The sequence below is a fragment of the Macaca thibetana genome, chromosome 19, assembly GCF_024542745.1.
Source record: "Macaca thibetana thibetana isolate TM-01 chromosome 19, ASM2454274v1, whole genome shotgun sequence".
Lineage (NCBI taxonomy): Eukaryota > Metazoa > Chordata > Mammalia > Primates > Cercopithecidae > Macaca > Macaca thibetana.
In genome coordinates, this window is record NC_065596.1 from 42,478,376 (window position 1) to 42,497,508 (window position 19,133).

Consider the following 19,133-nt stretch of genomic DNA (forward strand, 5'->3'; position numbering starts at 1 on the left):
AGCGGTAGCGTGCACCTGTAATCCTATCTACTCAGGAGGCTGAGGCAGGAGAATTGCTTGAACCCGGGAGGCGGATGTTGCAGTGAGCCGAAATCGTGCCACTGCATTCTAGCCTGGGCAACAAGAGTGAAACTCCATCTCAAAAAAAAAATATATATATATATATATAGAAGGCCGGGCAATGTTGCTCATGCCTGTAATCCCAGCACTTTGGGAGGCCGAGGTGGGCAGATCACTTGAGGCCAGGAGTTCAGCATCACCATAGGCAACATGATGAAACGCCGTCTCTACCAAAAATACAAAAATTAGCTGGGCATGGTGGTGCGCACCTGTAGTCCCTGCTACTTGGGAGGCTGAGGCAAGAAAATCGCTTGAAGCTCAGAGGCGGAGGCTGTAGTGAGCTGAGATCAAGCCACTACACAGCAGCCTGGGCAACAGAGCAAGACTCCGTCTCAAAAGAAAAAAAAGAAAAAAGAGCAGGATAGGCGTGCACCAAGTCATCACCTGTGGTAACTTCTGGGGACTGGTTAATTTCCCTATGCCCCAGGCAGGAGAAAAAAGTGAATTGGTGGGGAGAGGCTCAGCTGTAGGTGACTGGGAGTCAGGCATGCAGACGCTGACCGTTCTTGCAATCAGAACCAGAATTTGGCAGCGCTGCTGGACTTTCTCAGGTGAAGTAATTACGTTAGGATGTACCTCCCAGTTACCTGGCCTCTTGCTACCTCTGGTGCTTACTCTGAGCTCGGATGTGCCGTTTAACCTTTGAGACAGCTGGGTGCGGTGGTGAAGTTACGTGCCTTGTCCGAGGTCACTCTGCAGTAGTAATTGACAAAGCCAGGTCTCACTGCAGAGGCCTTCTCTGTTCAGAGTGGCATCCCTGACTGCTGCTGCCGGCTGGACCTACTGACCTTTCAGAAGTACTAGTGTCTGGCTGGGTGAACTAATGCCCTCACTTATCACAAGTTCTGTTTGTTTGAAAGCTTGAACAGCTTAATCGGAGGCAGGAGGCAGTTTTGATTTTTTTTTTCCTCCCTCCTTCCTGATTGCTTCTGTTTTCTCTGGAAGCGAGTCATCCACTGGGAGTGTGGTGTTGCTGAAGCTCCATGCAGTGGCTCAGGTGCTGCCGGATGAATGTCGTGGTGAGGGAGGAGTGAGCAGAGAATGTGTGAGGGAGTGAGGATGGGGGTTGGTCAAGAAATTTATTCTGTGTGAAGATGTGAGGGGGCGGAGGGCCGAGTTGGTAGGGCCAGCAGATTGTTGGAGTTGAGGTTCTGAAGGGAATGAATCAGACAGATAGGATGCAGTGGGTAGTGAGTGAGATGCATGAGAGGGAGGTTCTGAAGAGGTGGCAGTTATTGAGACAGGTCTAGGTGTGACCCTGAGAGGGAGGGGGGCGAGGGTGGGACGAGATCAGCTGGAGGTCTTGGAACCTCCAGAGAACCATCTACCTGGATATAGAAATCTCTAAGAATGATGATAAGAGCAGCGGGAGAGGTGGCAGGCCCGGAGCTAAAGTTGGGAAGAAAGGAGTAGTTGTCTGGGTTGGCAGACAACGTGCCAGGCAGGGTAGTGAATGATTTACTCTGATAATGGGCGTCTGCCAGCTGGGGGTTTTGGGAAGGGTGGAGGGAGAACAGTCCAGAAGCAGCTCCCAGGAGCAAGGAGACCTCCCTACTTGGAAGGGCCCCAGGAGGTGTGTCCTCAGAGGAGATTGCAGTTAGGTGAGAGGGTGGCAACAGTGTTCAGAGGAGAGATTGAGGACATGGAAGATTTGCCGAAGACCAGTCCTGAGTACCAGAGGGCCCAGGAGTTGGAGGAGGGGAGATGGGGACAAAGCAGGCCCCGCCGTGTGAGAGCAAGGGTTAATTCAGGGGTCGGGGCTTCCTGTGATAAGCATCATGTGGTCTACGATTGATGTGTCGGTGAGACTCTCAGTAGTGAGGGCAGGTGGGAAGGGACAGGTGGACGGGCCGGACACGGCCCAGCAAAGAGTGTCCTGACTCCAACCTCTGCAGACAGAGGTTGGGGGAAAGCTGAGCTTGTGCCGGGTGAGAAAGCTCCCCGATCTAGTGTTAGGTACAATTACAGTCTGGAGTGGAAAGCACGAAGATTATGAACTGGGCCACTCCCAGGAAGCTTCACACAGCCTTTCTGTGACTGGTACATTTAACAGAATTGCAACTTTTTCAACGTAAAAATGTAGTTTTTGGCTTTGCCTGAAAGACATGAAGATGTAATGGAACCAGACCAGAACACAGGCCTGTTTTCCTGCCCAGCATTCCCGGGCTGGAGCCCAGTACCTCTTTCAGGAAGGAGATATACCTCTCCCAGCCTGTAGGTACTTACTCAGCCTGCCTCATCTCAACTACTGCCTGCCCTTTATCTCTGTAGGCCTTTGGTTTGTGACCCCTGCCTTAAACATATGCTCCATTTAGTAAAAGGTAACATGTAACAGTTCTCTATAAATTGTACATTACAGTGTGAGACAGAGTGTGTGTGTGTCTGGGTATGTATGTGTGTTATGGCTCTTCGGGGAAATCCTTTTATCAGGTAGCTGCAAATATACATGATTTTTTTTATTTTTCCTTTTCCCCACCCAGGTGGTAAATTCTGGAATTTGGAGGGTCCTGAAATGTGTAATGTTGATCCACACTGGACCAGATCATGTATTTCCTCCACAGAATAGGAACTTGAAAGGTCCTTTAGGAGTGGCCAGTTAGGTGTAGTTCTTGCTGCCAATAACTTTGTGCCTGGCCCTGGGCATCAGAACTTGTGTTAATGGTTACTTGGCTCAAGGACCTTTGTGTTTTTTTGTTTTGTTTTGGAGACAGAGTCTCTGTCATCGCCCAGGCTGGAGTGCAGTACTGCGATAACTGCAAGCTCCGCCTCCCGGGTTCACGCCATTCTCCTGCCTCAGCCTCCCAAGTAGCTGAGACTACAGGTGCCTGCCACCACGCCCGACTAATTTTTTGTATTTTTAGTAGAGACAGGGTTTCACTGTGTTAGGTTGGTTCAAGGTCCTTTGTTGATTCTTCTTGGGAATTTCCACTGGAGGCAAGCAGGGCAACACTCATTTGAGAACCTCTTCCTGCATTTTTTTTTTTTTTTTTTTTTTTTTTTTTTTGAGACAGAGTCTTGCTCTGTTACCCAGACAGGAGTGCAGTGGCGCCATCTTGGCTCACTGCAACCTCTGCCTCCTGGGTTCAAGTGATTCTCCTGCCTCATCCTCCTGAGTAGCTGGGATTACAGGTGTGCAGCACCGAGCCCAGCTAATTTTTGTATTTTTGGTTGAGATGGGATTTCAACATGTTGGCCAAGCTGGTCTCGAACTCATGACCTCAGGTGATCTGCGCACCTCAGCCTTCCAAAGTGCTGGAATTACAGGCTCGAGCCACTGGGCCTGGCCTTCTCCTTCACTTCCAAGGGATTTTCGAAATCCATGGACCTCTTGGGTTAATTACAGTGTCTCCAGAACCTTAACTAAAAGGTAAGCTTTCCAGCAGATTCCGTAGACATGTTATTAGTTGCCACCCTTTCTTTACTTTCATCCTCACCCCCATGGGTAGTTGTGACGCATGTTGTGGTCAGAGATAAGATGACAGAAGAGCTAAAGTAAAGCTGATGTTGACGATCAGCTGGGAATTCTCTAAAGCAGCTTCTCACATTATTCTTATCCTCCATAGAAGGGGTGCTTGTCCTACTTGCAGGCAAGGCAGTTTGGTTCCAGGGTAGCTCGAAATCTTATTCACTGATATAGTCAGTAAATGTTTATTGAGCTCCCACCAGTTGCCAGGACTGACTCACTCAAAATAGAGCACTGAACAAAACAGACCCCCTCCCCCGTCCATGGCAGACGTGTCGTAATGAGAGGAAGACAGTACAATAAATGAACAGATGAGTGTATGTCTGGTGATGAGTGTCAGGGTTGGTGTGCTTAGCACTGAAAATGGGGGCTTCTGAGGTTCAAATGGTTGCAGTTCCTAAAGAAGGTTGAGGGCCTTACCTTCAGGTCTCCGCAGGAGACTGGCCCCTTTCCACTGGAAACATTACTTTGCGCAGTCAGTATTTGAGAGCTCAGTCTGTGATGGAGAAAGCGTACTTCTCCTCTTTCACCCTACCCCCAACCTGTTTCTCATTTTACCCATCACCAGCCATTTGCAGCATGTATGCAGAGCTTCTGTTTGCCGTGTCTGGAGACTACAGGGGAGGCTGAATGAGGGGTGATAAGCCTGTGGCTCACGTGAGGCAGAAGAGAGCCCAGCAGGAGTCACACTGAAATGACTCCATTAGCCCCAGGATGCCTTGGCCCACTGGCCGTGACTAATGTGGACATTAGAATGTAGATTCCGATGTCCTGCAAGATCCTCCTCACAAGTGTCATTTCACGATTGTTTCTGGCAACATCTTTTTGAAAACTCCCTGTAAAGACGTGCTGATGTTGATGCTGAGGCCCAGGAACTTTGGAATTTATTTACTTTTTGTTTGTTGGTTTTATTTTCCTTGGCAGGTGAAGTAGGAGCTAGGGTTTAGTTATTCTGAAGTTTACTTGAAATATGCTTTTTATAATTAGAAGTCATTTTAGAAATGAGGGCAAGAATTCACATGTTGTTTTACACACACGTGCTGGAGACGGAGCTCAGGGTGATTCCTGACTGGGCCCAGGGTCGGTGGCCTCAGAAGTTCCTTAATCGAAGTCCTTCACTTTTATGTAACACTGCTGGGCACAATGGCTCACGCCTGTAATCTCAGCACTTTGGGAGGCCGAGGCGGGTGGATTGCTTGACTCAGGAGTTTCAACATGGTGAAACAAAAAATACAAAAAATTAGTCAGCCTGTAGTCCCAGCTACATGGGAGGCTGAGGTGGAAGAATTGCTTGAGTCCAGGAGGTGGAGTTTGCAGAGAGCTGAGATCGCACCATTGCACTCCAGCCTGGGCGACAGAGCGAGACCCATCTCAGAACAATTTTATATGTGATGATTTGTCCATGTGTATCCCAGGGTCTGTCATTTAGAGTCTGTGGCATGTTCTTTTTTTTTTTTTTTTTTTTTTTTTTTGAGACGGAGTCTCGCTCTGCCGCCCAGGCTGGAGTGCAGTGGCCGGATATCAGCTCACTGCAAGCTCTGCCTCCCGGGTTCACGCCATTCTCCTGCCTCAGCCTCCCGAGTAGCTGGGACTACAGGCGCCCGCCACCTCACCCGGCTAGTTTTTTTGTATTTTTAAAGTAGAGACGGGGTTTCACCGTGTCAGCCAGGATGGTCTCGATCTCCTGACCTCGTGATCCGCCCGTCTCGGCCTCCCAAAGTGCTGGGATTACAGGCTTGAGCTGTGGCATGTTCTTAAAGGGGTGGAAGAAAAAAAAGATGCTACAATAGTTTGTGAACTTTTGAATGGCCACTCTACATGAATAGATACACAGTATGTCTGTGGTATTAAAATTTCACTTTGGGAGGGGCGATCCTTAGGAATGGCGTGAACCCGGGAAACATGTCCCAAAAGCTAGACTCCGTCTCAAAAAAAAAAAAAAAAAAAAAAAAAAAAAAAAAAAAAAAAAATTTAGGATTAGAAAAACATGTCCCAAAAGTCTCCTTAGGAGGAAGGTAGTAATGAAAAAAGGTTGAGAAACGCCATTCCAGAGAGAGGGTCCAAGAGCTTTCCTCAGTTCTGAAAATGGTTCGTGATTTGCAGAAGGTAAAGAGTGCCTGAATGTGAATTAACAGCAGACAGTTCCTTGGAAGATTTGAAACTATTTGTTTCCTTCCCAGCTATTCAGATGGGCTGCTCAGGTTCTTGTTACAGATTGAGGCGAGGGTGAACTTAGTAGTCCTGTTTCAGAGTGGAATATGGAGTGACAGTGGGCGTGAGTAGTAATGGCTTGCATTGTGTTGATAGGTCATGAAATGTAAATTTTTTATTTTTTGATACGGAGTCTCGCTCTGTTGCCCAGACTCTGGAGTGCAGTGGTGCGATCTCGGCTCACTGCAACCTCCACCTCCTGGGTTCAAGCGATTCTCCTGCTTCAGCCTCTTGAGTAACTGGGATTACAGGCATGCGCCACCACGCTGGCTCATTTTGTTGTATTTTTAGTAGAGACGGGGTTTCACCATGTTGGCCAGGCTGGTCTTGAACTCCTGACTTCTGGTGATCCTCCTGCCTCGGCCTCCCAAAGTGCTGGGGTTACAGGCATGAGCCACTGTGCCCGGCCTGAAATGTAAACTTTTATATCTAAATATTTTATATAGAAAATGCCAAGATTTTATATCTGAAACACAAGATTTTATGAGCCTCATAACTTAAGTTGGATTTGTAATTGTAAATGTTCTTTCCTCATAAATACCTGAGTTTTTTTTTTTTTGAAAGGTTCTGAATTGTCTCAATAATGAAAACTTCCAGACACTCAAACCTAGAGGAGATGGGTAGTTGGTAACTTTCTGTACTGGAAACAGAAACACTCAAATATGTAGAACCTAGCCAGCTAACCAAAGTAGGTAGATGTGTAGATCACCTTAAAATAAGGCTGACTGCACAGTAAATGTCACCTTTGGAATGTGGCTTGGTAGAATTGAAGTAGGCTTCAGTACCTCCTGTCATTCAGTACCTGTTTTCTTGAACTCCTGACTTCAAGTGATCCACCTCGGCCTCCCAAAGTGCTGGGTTTACAGGCGTGAGCCACTGTGCCCGGCCTCAGTACCTCTTTTTAAGATGCTCTCATTCATTCCCTGGGGAAAAGATACTTGAAGTGCAAGTGCAAGTGGGTGTGGAAAGCATGGAGGGTTTGTGTTGGTTCATTTGTTTGGTGTTTGTTTTTTCCACCAGTCCCTCCCTCTGGCTTTCTGCCTCCCAGCCCAGCATATCCTGATCTTGTAGCCATGCAGGACTTTGACCCATGTGGTGGTTTGCCATTGTCTTCCTCCAAATGAAGATAAGAAATAATTGGTTTGGCTTGAGGTTGTACTTCTGGCCTTCCCTGTATATCCTCTTCCTCCTTATCCTCTCCGTCAGCATGCTTGGTTGGACTTTGTAGTGAAATGTGTCATTCTCTTTATTCTGACTGTCCCTATGTTAGTCCTACCTTCATAAAAAATACAATCCTAAAGTCACAATATCTACTATTTGTTAAAAGTTTTATGCCAGGCCAGGTGCGGTGGCTCATGCCCATAATCCCAGCACTTCAGGAGGCTGAGGCAGGTAGATCATTTGAGCCCAGGAGTTCAATATTAGTCTGGGCAACATGGTAAAACCTCGTCTCTACAAAAAATACAAAAATTAACTAGGTATGGTGGCACGTGCCTGTAGTCCCAGCTACTTGGAGGCTGAGGTGGGTAGGTCACCGAGCACAGGTCGAAGCTGCTGTGAGCCGAGATTGTACCACTGTACTCCAGCCTGGGTGACAGGGCAAGTCCCTGTCTCTAAAACAAACAGCTGTGTGCCAAATAAGCACTTAAAATGGATTAAAAACTCCTTTAATCTTCATAACACTTTTTCTTTTCTTTCTCTTTTTTTGAAATGGAGTGTCGCTCTGTTGCCCAGGCTGGAGTGCAGTGGCACGATCTCAGCTCACTGCAACCTCTGCCTCCCAGGTTCAAGCAATTCTCCTGCCTTAGCCTCCCAAGTAGCTGGGATTAGAGGCATGAGCCACCACACCCAGCAAATTTTTTTTTTTTTTTTTTTTTTGGTATTTTTAGTAGGGACGGGGTTTCACCACGTTGGCCATGCTGGTCTCGAACTCCTGACCTTAAGTGATCTGCCCACCTTGGCCTCCCAAACTGCTGGGATTACGTACATGAGCCACTGTGCCTGGCCTGTCTTCACAGCACTCTTATATTGGTACGGTGTGTCAAAGAAAAACCTCCCATTTGCATTACTTTTAGGAAATGAATCTGCAAGCCCATGAACTTTATCTCCATGGGGCCCGTGGAGAGAAAGCCGACCGAGTCTCTGTGCTTTATTATTCACAAGCCAGTTGAAGTTCCAGCGAACAAATGCCATTTCCCAGACAAGCGATTGGCAAGATAGTCTCAAGACTGATGGTACATTCCACAGCAGGAAACTGGGTCTGGAGAGAGGTTACAAAAGGGAACTCTGCTCACAGACTTGCCAGAAACATTTTATTCTGACCAGATCCAGAACAGGTATAAATCACATGCAGACACACCTTCCCTCCTGCTTGGGCTGAGGTCTGTTTATAACATCCTCAAGATAGTTGTCTTGCTAACATTCCCAGTCTTTCACCTTAACCCAAAGGGACATGATGGCTTCATAATCAGAGCTTTGCTTTATCATTCTGAACCTCTATAATCTGCATGATTAAATTTTTTTTAACTTACTAATTTTTTTTAGAGATGGACATCTCACTCTGTTGCCCAAGCTGAACTGCAGTGGCACAACCATAGCTCACTGCAGCCTTGAACTCCAAGGCTCAAGCAATCCTCCCGCATCAGCCTCCTGAGTAGCTGAGATTACAGGTGTGAGCCACCGTGCCTAGTGAAAAATATGCATGATTTTAGAAATTAGCCATACCGAAATCAGAGAATATGGGACTTAATAAAAGAACATGGGGTTTATTCATTGTTTATTGCATGTGTTATTGTTGCCTGTTATGAAAGAGGAAAAAAGCACAGAGGAAGACTGCCCCAGGTAGCACAGCTGGCTTGTGCGAATCAGCCAGGGATTTATGTGCTCATTGGTCCTTTGCTGGAGCAGCTCAGGGTGTAGGCTTTTTCCTCTAATCTGCCCTACACACTTTTGCCAAATGACTCTTCCTTATTGTGTCACTCCCCTATACCAAAGCATAGCTTACAAGCTCTTTGAATTGAGGGTGTGATTATAATCTTTTACCTTTTTTCTTTTTTTTTTTTTTTTTTTTTGAGATGGAGTCTCGCTCTGTCACCCAGGCTGGAGTGCAGTGGCGTGATCTCGGCTCACTGCAACCTCTGCCTCCCGTGTTCACGCCATTCTCCCTCCTCAGCCTCCCGAGTAGGTGGGACTACAGGCACCCACCTCCACGCCCAGTTAATTTTTTTTTTTTTTTTTTGTATTTTTAGTAGGGGTTTTCACCGTGTTAACCAGGATGGTCTCGATCTCCTGACCTTGTGATCCACCCACCTCAGCCTCCCAAAATGCTAGGATTAACAAGTGTGAGCCACCGAGCCCGGCGCCCGCCTTTTTTTTTTTTTTTTTTGAGACGCAGTCTCGCCCTGTGGCCCAGGCTGGAGTGCAGTACTGTGATCTCAGCTCACTGCAAGCTCTGCCTCCCGGGTTCATGCCATTATCCTGCCTCAGCATCCTGAGTAGCTAGGACTACAGGCGCCCACCACCAGGCCTGGCTAATTTTTTGTATTGTTAGTAGAGATGGGGTTTCACCATGTTTGCCAGGATGGTCTCGATCTCCTGATCACGTCATCTGCCTGCCTCGGCCTCCCAAAGTTCTGAGATTACGGGTGTGAGCCACCGCGCCTAGCCCTTCTGTGATTTTTCTCTATCCAACTGAGTTTTGTGGCTCCAGCTTAATTGCAAACCCTGGGAGGACAAGAACTATATCCCCAGTCAGTCTGGACAATTCCAATTCACGCTACCATATGTCTCAGGGTAGCCGTTGAGAGCACCTCCTTCCATTGTAAAAAGTGTCTGGGGGGCCGGGCGCGGTGGCTCAAGCCTGTAATCCCAGCACTTTGGGAGGCCGAGGCGGGCGGATCACGAGGTCAGGAGATCGAGACCATCCTGGCTGACACGGTGAAACCCCGTCTCTACTAAAAAATACAAAAAACTAGCCGGGCGAGGTGGCGGGCGCCTGTAGTCCCAGCTACTGGGGAGGCTGAGGCAGGAGAATTGCGTGAACCCGGGAGGCGGAGCCTGCAGTGAGCTGAGATCCGGCCACTGCACTGCAGCCTGGGCGGCAGAGCGAGACTCCGTCTCAAAAAAAAAAAAAAAAAAAAAAAAAAGTGTCTGGGGCGCAAGCAGTCCACCTGTCTTGACCTCCCCAAGTGCTGGGATTACAGGGGTGCATCACCACGCCTGGCCCCTTTTTCTCGTTGTTTGAGATAGGGTCTCGCTTTGTCACCTAGGCTGGAGTGCAGTGGCACAATCATTGCTTACTGCAGCATCCACCACCCAGGCTCAAGCGATCCTTCCATCTCAGCCCCCCTGAGTAGCTGGTACTGCAGATGCACACCACTACACCCAGCTAATTAAAAAAAAAAAAAATTGTAGAGATGATGTCTCACTGTGTTGCCCAGGCTGGTCTCAAACTCCTGGCCTCAAGCCATCTTCCCCCTTCAGCCTCTCAAAGTGCTGGGATTACAGGTGTGAGCCACCACGCCCTGCCTAATTTTTTTTCTTTTTTCTTTTTTCTTTTTTTTTTTTGAGACAGTCTCGCTCTGTCGTCCAGGCTAGAGTGCAGTGGCATGATCTCAGCTCGCTGCAACCCCTGCTTCCCAGGTTCAACCAATTCTCCTGCCTCAGCCTCCTGAGTAGCTGGGACCACAGGCACATGCCACCACGCCCGGGCGTTTTTTTTTTTTTTTTTTTTTTTTTTTTTTTTTGAGATGGAGACAAACTTGACCAACATGGTGAAACCCTGTCTCTACTAAATACAAAAAAAAAAAATTAGCTGGGCTAATTTTTTGGGAGGCTGAGGCAGGAGAATCTCTTGAACTCCAGAGGCAGAGGTTGCGGTGCGCTGAGATCGTGCCATTGCACTCCAGCCTGGGCAACAAGAGCAAAACTTTGTCTCAAAAAAAAAAAAAAGAAAAAATGAAAAACCACATAACAGCCTCTTTCCTTCCTCTAGTGTCTTTCTCTAAAGGTAGATTAATACATGCATCCTGAAGCTTTTTAATATATAAGCCATTCTTTTGCTTTTTTTCCCTCTTATTCGTTTTTCTTTCCTGGCACATACACATACACATTTGTGTATTTCATTTTATCCTGTTTTCCATTGCTGATCAGCCGACCGTGTATTTAAACCGTTCTGAGTATTCCCTTGTGTGGACGTCTCAGAAGCCATTTAGCTAGCACGAGCAAAATGTCTCTACGATGCATTTTAGCTGTTGAAGGTCTGTGAACACCAGAACCTTTGTAGATGTGGTAATAGTTGCCCCTGTTCTTTGAAACTCTTGGATTAAATGACTCTTCAGAGCTTTCTTTGCTTTTTGATACTAAGGAGTGGCCTGTAGCCTATCCTACTTTTCGATGTAAAATATGCTTTTCTATGTCTGGGGATTTTTATAGCAAATAATTTCTCCTTGGTTACTATCCTTAGAATTCCAAGTGTCTTTAATGAAAAGAGGAGAGTTGTTTTTAGTGATGTGAGTTGTTTTTAGGAAAGGTGTCCTGCAGTGTTTTTCACTAAGGTGGCTCATGCCTGTAATCCCAGCACTTTGGGAGGCCGAGGTAGGCAGATCACTTGAGGTCAGGAGTTTGAGGCCAGCCTGGCCAACACAGCAAAACCCTATCTACTGAAAATACACAAAGTAGCCAGGTGTGGTGGTGTACTCCTGGAGTCCTAGCTACTCGGGAGGCTGAGGCAGGAGATCACTTGAACCCGGGAGGCAGAGGTTGCAGTGAGCCGAGGTTGTGCTATTGCACTCCAGCCTGGACAACAGAGTGAGACTGTCTTAAAAAAAAAAAAAAAAAGGCCGGGCGCGGTGGCTCAAGCCTGTAATCCCAGCACTTTGGGAGGCCGAGATGGGCGGATCACGAGGTCAGGAGATCGAGACCATCCTGGCTAACATGGTGAAACCCCGTCTCTATTAAGAAATACAAAAAAACTAGCCGGGCGAGGTGGCGGGCGCCTGTAGTCCCAGCTACTCGGGAGGCTGAGGCAGGAGAATGGCGTGAACCCGGGAGGCGGAGCTTGCAGTGAGCTGAGATCCGGCCACTGCACTCCAGCCTGGGCGACAGAGCGAGACTCCGTCTCAAAAAAAAAAAAACAAACAAACAAAAAAAAACAGGCCAGACGCGGTGGCTCAAGCCTGTAATCCCAGCACTTTGGGAGACCGAGACGGGCAGATCACTAGGTCAGGAGATCGAGACCATCCTGGCTAACACGGTGAAACTCCGTCTCTACTAAAAAATACAAAAAACTAGCCGGGTGAGGTGGCAGGTGCCTGTAGTCCCAGCTACTCGGGAGGCTGAGGCAGGAGAATGGTGTAAACCTGGGAGGCAGAGCTTGTAGTGAGCTGCGATCCGGCCACTGCACTCCAGCCTGGGCGACAGAGCCAGAATCCGTCTCAAAAACAAACAAACAAACAAACAAAAAAAAACATACAATGGAGTGGTAGACCAGCTTACGGGAGGTGTTGCACTTCCCTCTGCCATTGGAGAGACTCTGGATCTGCAGCCAGGGGAGCTTGTGAAGGCTTCTTGTCCACAGAAATGAGGGCGGCAGTTGTAACTTTCTGGATGGTGGCCCAGAGGAAGCAACGCTGGCAAAGCCTCTTCTGTGAAGCAGCTCTCAGAGCAATTTTGTGACGTTGAAAGAGCAAAGGATAAAACGTTGAAAACTGATCCAGATCTAGAAGAGTGTTTGGCAGTTGTTAGAAAAGGTGTAGAAATGATGCTTGCCCTTAGTCGTAAGTTATATGGTGAGAAGACCACAAGCACGGTTCAAACTCCCCTTAGAAATTCTTTTGCAAAGAAATTAACACTGTAATCCTAAATGTTTCTAATGTTTTAACTTACAGTATGCTAAATAAATACTCTTTTGTTTGTTTTGTTTTGTTACTCTGCATTTATAGCCAATAGAGTTTGTTTTGGTTTTTTTTCCTTATTTTTTTGAGACAGGGTCTTGCTCTGTCACCCAGGCTAGAGTGCAGTGGCGTGATGTCAGCTCACTGCAACCTCTGCCTCCCAGGTTCGAGTGATTCTCCTGCCTTACCCTCCCGAGTAGCTGGGGCTACAGGCACGTGCCACCATGCCTGGCTAAGTTTTGTATTTTTACTAGAGATGGGGTTTTGCCATGTTGGCCAGGGTGATCTCGAAATCCTGACCACAGGTGTGAGCCACTGCACCTGGCCAAAAAAATTTTTTTATTTTTTGTAGACAGGGTCTCACTGTGTTGCCCAGGCTGGTCTTGAACTCGTGACCTCAAATGATCCTCCTGCCTTGGCCTCCCAAAGTGCTGGGATTATAGGTATGAGCCACCATGCCCAGCTTGACAAATTTTTTTTTTTTTTTTTTTTTTTTTTTTTTTTTTTTTTTGAGACGGAGTCTTGCTTTGTCACCCAGGCTAGAGTGCAGTGGCCGGATCTCAGCTCACTGCAAGCTCCGCCTCCCGGGTTCACGCCATTCTCCTGCCTCAGCCTCCCGCGTAGCTGGGACTACAGGCGCCCGCCACCTCGCCCGGCTAGTTTTTTGTATGTTTTAGTAGAGACGGCGTTTCACCATGTTAGCCAGGATGGTCTCGATCTGCTGACCTCGTGATCCGCCTGTCTCGGCCTCCCAAAGTGCTGGGATTACAGGCTTGAGCCACCGCGCCCGGCCTTTTTTTTTTTTTTTTTTTTTTTTTTGAGAGATGAAGCTTCACTCTTGTTGCCCAGCTGGAGTGCAGTGGATTGGCTCACTGCAACCTGCACCTCCTGGGTTCAAGCGATTCTCCTGCCTCAGCCTCCCGAGTAGGTGGGATTACAGCCACACGCCACCATGCACGGCTAATTTTGTATTTTTAGTGCAGATGGGGTTTCTCCATGTTGGTCAGGCTGGTCTCGAACTCCTGACCTCAGGTAATCCACCCACCTCAACCTCCCAAAGTGCTGGGATTACAGGCATGAGCTACCATGCCCAGCTGACAAAAATTTTTAAATGTCGTTGAGCAATATCATTTTTCCCACTGATTATGAGATTGCTTTGTGTGATCACACACTGACGGGCAGGCCAATTGCTGCCTGTGTTTGCTATTTGGCCCCTTATAGAAAACATTTGCAGACCCTTGTTCTAGAAAAAAGATAGGTGGGAGGAGGAGTAGGAGAAGCATTTCAGGAGTGGCTTTGGGCTTTCCTGTTCTGCATGTGGTGAGGCAAGAAGCTCTTATGCCTCAGCTCATAGCACTCATGGGAGTGTGTCAATAACTAGAACTCTAGGAAAGTTATTTTTGCTTGTTTTAAAAATAAGCTTGTGCCGGGCGCGGTGGCTCAAGCCTGTAATCCCAGCACTTTGGGAGGCCGAGACGGGCGGATCACGAGGTCAGCAGATCGAGACCATCCTGGCTAACCCGGTGAAACCCCGTCTCTACTAAAAAATACAAAAAACTAGCCGGGCAAGGCGGCGGGCGCCTGTGGTCCCAGCTCCTCGGGAGGCTGAGGCAGGAGAATGGCGTGAACCCGGGAGGCGGAGCTTGCAGTGAGCTGAGATCCGGCCACTGCACTCCAGCCTGGGAGACAGAGTGAGACTCCGTCTCAAAAAAAAAAAAAAAAAAAATAAGCTTGTTTTGGGGCCAGGCATGGTGGCTCACGCCTGTAATCCCAGCACTTTGGGAGGCCGAGTTGGGTGGACTACAAAGTCAGGAGATCGAGACCATCCTGGCTAACACAGTGAAACCCCGTCTCTACTAAAAATACAAAAATTAGCCAGGCATGGTGGCAGGCGCCTGTAGTCCCAGCTACTCGGGAGGCTGAGGCAGGAGAATGGCATGAACCCGGGGGGCAGAGCTTGCACGAGCCGAGATTGCACCACTGCACTCCAGCCTGGGCGACAGAGCAAGACTCCATCTCAAAGCAAACCAAAAAGCTTGTTTTAATGGATATAAAAACATGAATAAAAGAAAACGCCAAGTTCAAGATGGTAGGGGGTTAATTTGGAAGAGGCAGAGCAAATGTGATTGAATGAGGGGTATGCAAAGGGTTTCCGCTCTATCCATGTTTTATTTATTTATTTTTGGAGAACGAAGTCTCGCTTTGTTGTCCAGGCTGGAGTACAGTGGCGCGATCTCGGCTCACTGCAGCCTTCACCTCTTGGGTTCAAGTGATTCTCCTGCCTCAGCCTCCTGAGTCGCTGGGACTACAGGCGTGCTCTTCCATGCCCTGCTAATCTTTGTATTTTTCAGTAGAGACGGAGTTTCACCTTATTGGCCAGGCTGGTCTCGAACTCCTGACCCCAGGTGATCTGCCTGGCCAGCCTACTCTATGTTTTAGTCCTTGAGAATGTTAGAATTTGTTGACACTGAGATGTGGATATACCAGACATGGGGTATTTTCTGTATTCGTCAGCATATTTGAAGTATTTCATTAAAGTACTTACTTTGCAAAGTAGACACAGCTGCAGTTACGCATTTTTGGAAAATGATTAGGTACTATCTCAACTGTTTTTGTTTTTGTTTTTGAGACAGGGTCTCTGTCACCCAGGCCTGAGTGCAGTGGTGCAATCTCAGCTCACTGCATCCTCTGCCTCCCGGCACAGGTGATCCTCCTACCTCAGCCTCTCAAGTAGCTGGGACCACAGGTGCACACCACCACACCCGGCTCATTTTTTAAATATTTTTGAGCACAAGTAATTGGCTCATCTCAGCCTCCCAAAGTACTGGGGTTACAGATGTGAGCCACTGGCCCAGTACTATCTTCTTAAGCCTATAAAGTTAGATGAGATTGGCAGTACTTGGGACCCCTCAGAACTCTATAATGTCCTCCTTAGAAGGTGACGGCAGATTGATCCAGCAGACTGTAGATCGTCTTAGTCACCGGCTGATTGTCTTGGTTAAAGCTCTAGTGACTTCAGAACCAGAGAAACCAGTTTTCCAAGACACTCACAAAGACCAGTTTGTTTTGCAGTTTTGCTGTAGCTGACATTCAGAATGCCTGCCAGGATTTTCTAAGTGAGGTTCATATTTCGAATAATGTGTGACTTTAGCCATTTTTTTTTTTTTTTTTTTTTTTTTTGAGACGGAGTCTCGCTCTGTGGCCCAGGCTGGAGTGCAGTGGCCGGATCTCAGCTCACTGCAAGCTCCGCCTTCCGGGTTCACGCCATTCTCCTGCCTCAGCCTCCCGAGTAGCTGAGACTACAGGCGCCCGCCACCTCGCCCGGCTAGTTTTTTGTATTTTTTAGTAGAGATGGGGTTTCACTGGGTTAGCCAGGATGGTCTTGATCTCCTGACCTCGTGATCCACCCGTCTCGGCCTCCCAAAATGCTGGGATTACAGGCTTGAGCCACCGCGCCCGGCCGACTTTAGCCATTTCTGATGCTTTTCCAAAAGAAAGTTATTCTTCCCTAAAGGCAGGAATTCTACTTTTGCTTAGATATTCTGAAGCTTATGAGTGCATCCAAATTTGGTTCCTTTCAGCATTTTCCTCTTGGTCTGTCTCGGTTTTGAAAACATACAAAATGTACTTAATTTTGCCCTAGCATTTGTCAGCATACAAAATAGCACTTGAGTCATGTTTTTCATGATTGCTTCCCAATACTATTCTAAGACCAATGTAGCATTTTGTCATTTCATAATAATAGAATTCCTCATTAAGGAGTAACTTTCTAAAAATGTGTCCAACCCATTTCCCCCCAGCCTTGGCCGTTTCCTTTGGTATTTGGTGTCCATGACCCTGTCATTGAGTGTGACTGAAAACAGAGGCCTGGCAGAGGGCCTGCCCTTGGTGAGCCCTCAGATTGTGATAAAGACCCTGAGGAATGTTTTGGCTTTTAGGCAACCTCAGTTCTGTTTTCCTACTGCCTGTTGATGCAACGGCTTTTTCTTCCCATCAGTCTGAAGGGTCATGTTAGTGCCTGGGCTCCCATCAGACCATGGGAAACTCATCCTGGCACTGCTGCCTGCCTCACTTTAACCACCTCGAGTCTCAGCATTCTTGCTTGTAAAGTGGGGATATTGTTACATGATTCACAGTTTTATTGTGACCATTAGAGGTAGGGCACGTGATATGCCAGGCATCATGCTTGGCAAAGGCAATAAGTAATGCAACCAGGCGCCGTGGCTCACATCTATGATCCCAGCACTTTCAGAGGCGGAGGCTGGAGGATCACTTGAGACCAGCCTGGGCAACATGGTGACAACCCCATCTTTACAAAAAATAAAAATTAGCCGGGCGTGGTGGTGCGTGCCTGTAGTCCCAGCTACTCAGGAGGCTGAGGTGGGAGGATTGCTTGAGCTCAGGAGGTCGAGGCTGCAGTGAGCTGTGATCATGCCATTGCACTCCAGCCTGGGTGACAGAGTGAGACTGAGTCTCAAAATAAATAAATAAATACAAGGTTTTTGCAGAACAATGAATGAGAAAATACATTGTTGTTATTTGTGGTGGAAGTGAATACTACATGGCATGTGTTTCCTGAAGGAACACTGCCTCCATTAAAACAAATGAGCAAACAAAATCCCTTTTCATGACTTCAGTTCTCTCAGGCCTGAGAGTAAAGTTTACATCATAGATGCTTAAAAACAATTCAGTTAGTAAAAGCATGTGACAAGATGAGATGATTTGCCTTCAACAAGGAGCTTCCTTCCATACGCACAGAAAGACGCGTGTCTTAACACAGTAAGGACATGGTTAAATGTAGTCTTAATTGAACCTAACTTCAGCCAATTAATCTGCTACTTAGAACTCTTTTATTCAAATGAAATTTGAGTAAAAAAAAAAAAAAAAAATTTTTTTTGGCCAGGTGCGGTGGCTCATGCCTGTAATCCCAGCACTTGGGGAGGCTAAGGCGGGTGGATCACCTGAGGTCAGGAGTTCGAGACCAGCCTGGCCAACATGGAAAAACCACGTCTCTCCTAAAAGTACAAAATTAGTGGGCGTGGTGGCACATGCCTATAATCCCAGCTACTCAGGAGGCTGAGGCAGGAGAATCGCTTGAACCTGAGAGGCGGAGGTTGCAGTGAGCCGAGATTGCACCATTGCACTCCAGCCTGGGCAACAAGAGTGAAACTCCATCTTAAAGGAAAAAAAAATTCATTATAAGAATTTTCAATATACAAAGCACTGACACGTTTTATAAACCCCCATGCACCATCACCCAGCTTCAACAACTACCAACATCTGTCTTTCAGACATGTTTTTAGTCCAAGTTTTCTCTTAATAAAGAGACTTTCTTTTTTTTTTTTTTTTTTTTTTTTTTTTTTTTGTTTGAGACAGAGCCTTGCTGTGTCACCTAGGCTGGAGTGCAATGGCAAGATCTTGGCTCACTGCAACCTCCTCCTCGCGGGCTCAAGTGATTCACCTGCGTCAGTTTCCCGAGTAGCTGGGACTACAGGTGCCCACCACCATGCCTAGCTAATTTTTGTATTTTTAGTTAGAGACGGGCTTTTACCATGTTGGCCAGGCTGGTCTTGAACTCCTAACCTCAGGTGATCCGCCCACCTCAGCCTTCCAAAGTGCTGGGATTACAGGCGTGAGCCACCGTGCCTGGCCGTAAAGAGATGTTTCTAAATTTTCCCGGGACAACAGTGAAGTTCTACCTTTCCTTCCTACTTTACCCAAGGAACCTGAAAATAAGGCTGCTTTCTGAAACTTTAAACTACTAAGTCAACGTGTGATATTTAGAGCAGATGTGAGCAACTGCCTAGACACAGAATGGCTTCCCAGGCTCGCAAGACTTGTCATGAAGGCCCCGGCATGTGGACAGAAAGCGTCCAAGCTAGAAAAGGCGCTGGCTCACAGCAGCAGCCTGGAAAGGAAGCATCTCAGGGACAGCTCGTGACCGTGCTCTGGAAGAGCTGTCCTGAGCTGCTAATGTGAGCATTTGGTCTGCCTGACAGATTCCGATGGCAAGAATGTTCCTAGGAATCGTACAGTAAACTAACTTTATTCTGACTCCAAGCATCGTGTTCCATCGACGCTTGCTTTCCAAGGTGTTTTGCTGATTCACATCAACACGCAACCTGCTTGACGGAATACAGTGATGTTCTCACTGTAAATTCATCACCTGCTGCTAAGGTCTCATGTATCATCCCGTGCGCTGTTAGCTGAGGCCAGCGCTCCTGTGTCTCCTAAGCACTAGGGCACTGGCAAGAGTGCATGTCTGCGCCTATAAAGATGATGGCCAGGTTGCGGGCAGGGTTGAATTCACCAAGGTAGCTTCCATCCGTCCCTCGATAGGCATTTTTTCTCCTTCTACACACCCTCGGGCGTCTGCACGTGCCACGTGTACCTGGCACCCTTGCTTACGAAGTTAACGAATTCCTGCCATGATACTGTGGGTCACC

The 19,133-nt window shown here is 47.5% G+C and overlaps 2 protein-coding genes across 51 annotated transcripts in view; one reads left to right on the forward strand and one right to left on the reverse strand.

The window, feature by feature from the left end:
• The window catches only part of SPINT2 (serine peptidase inhibitor, Kunitz type 2), a 230,800-nt gene that overhangs the window by 198,160 nt on the left and 13,507 nt on the right, over positions 1-19,133 (forward strand). The window lies entirely within an intron of this gene.
• YIF1B (Yip1 interacting factor homolog B, membrane trafficking protein) overlaps positions 1-19,133 on the reverse strand; it is a 287,798-nt gene that overhangs the window by 16,053 nt on the left and 252,612 nt on the right. The window contains exon 1 of one of the 49 annotated variants that reach the window (XM_050769145.1): positions 16,480-16,484. The exons of 47 other annotated variants lie outside the window; for them this stretch is intronic. The gene's annotated coding sequence lies outside the window, so the exon portion shown is untranslated. Of the gene's footprint in view, positions 1-3,837; positions 3,842-16,479; positions 16,485-19,133 lie in introns of those variants that run through there. One more of the 49 variants, XM_050769188.1, reaches the window with a different exon arrangement.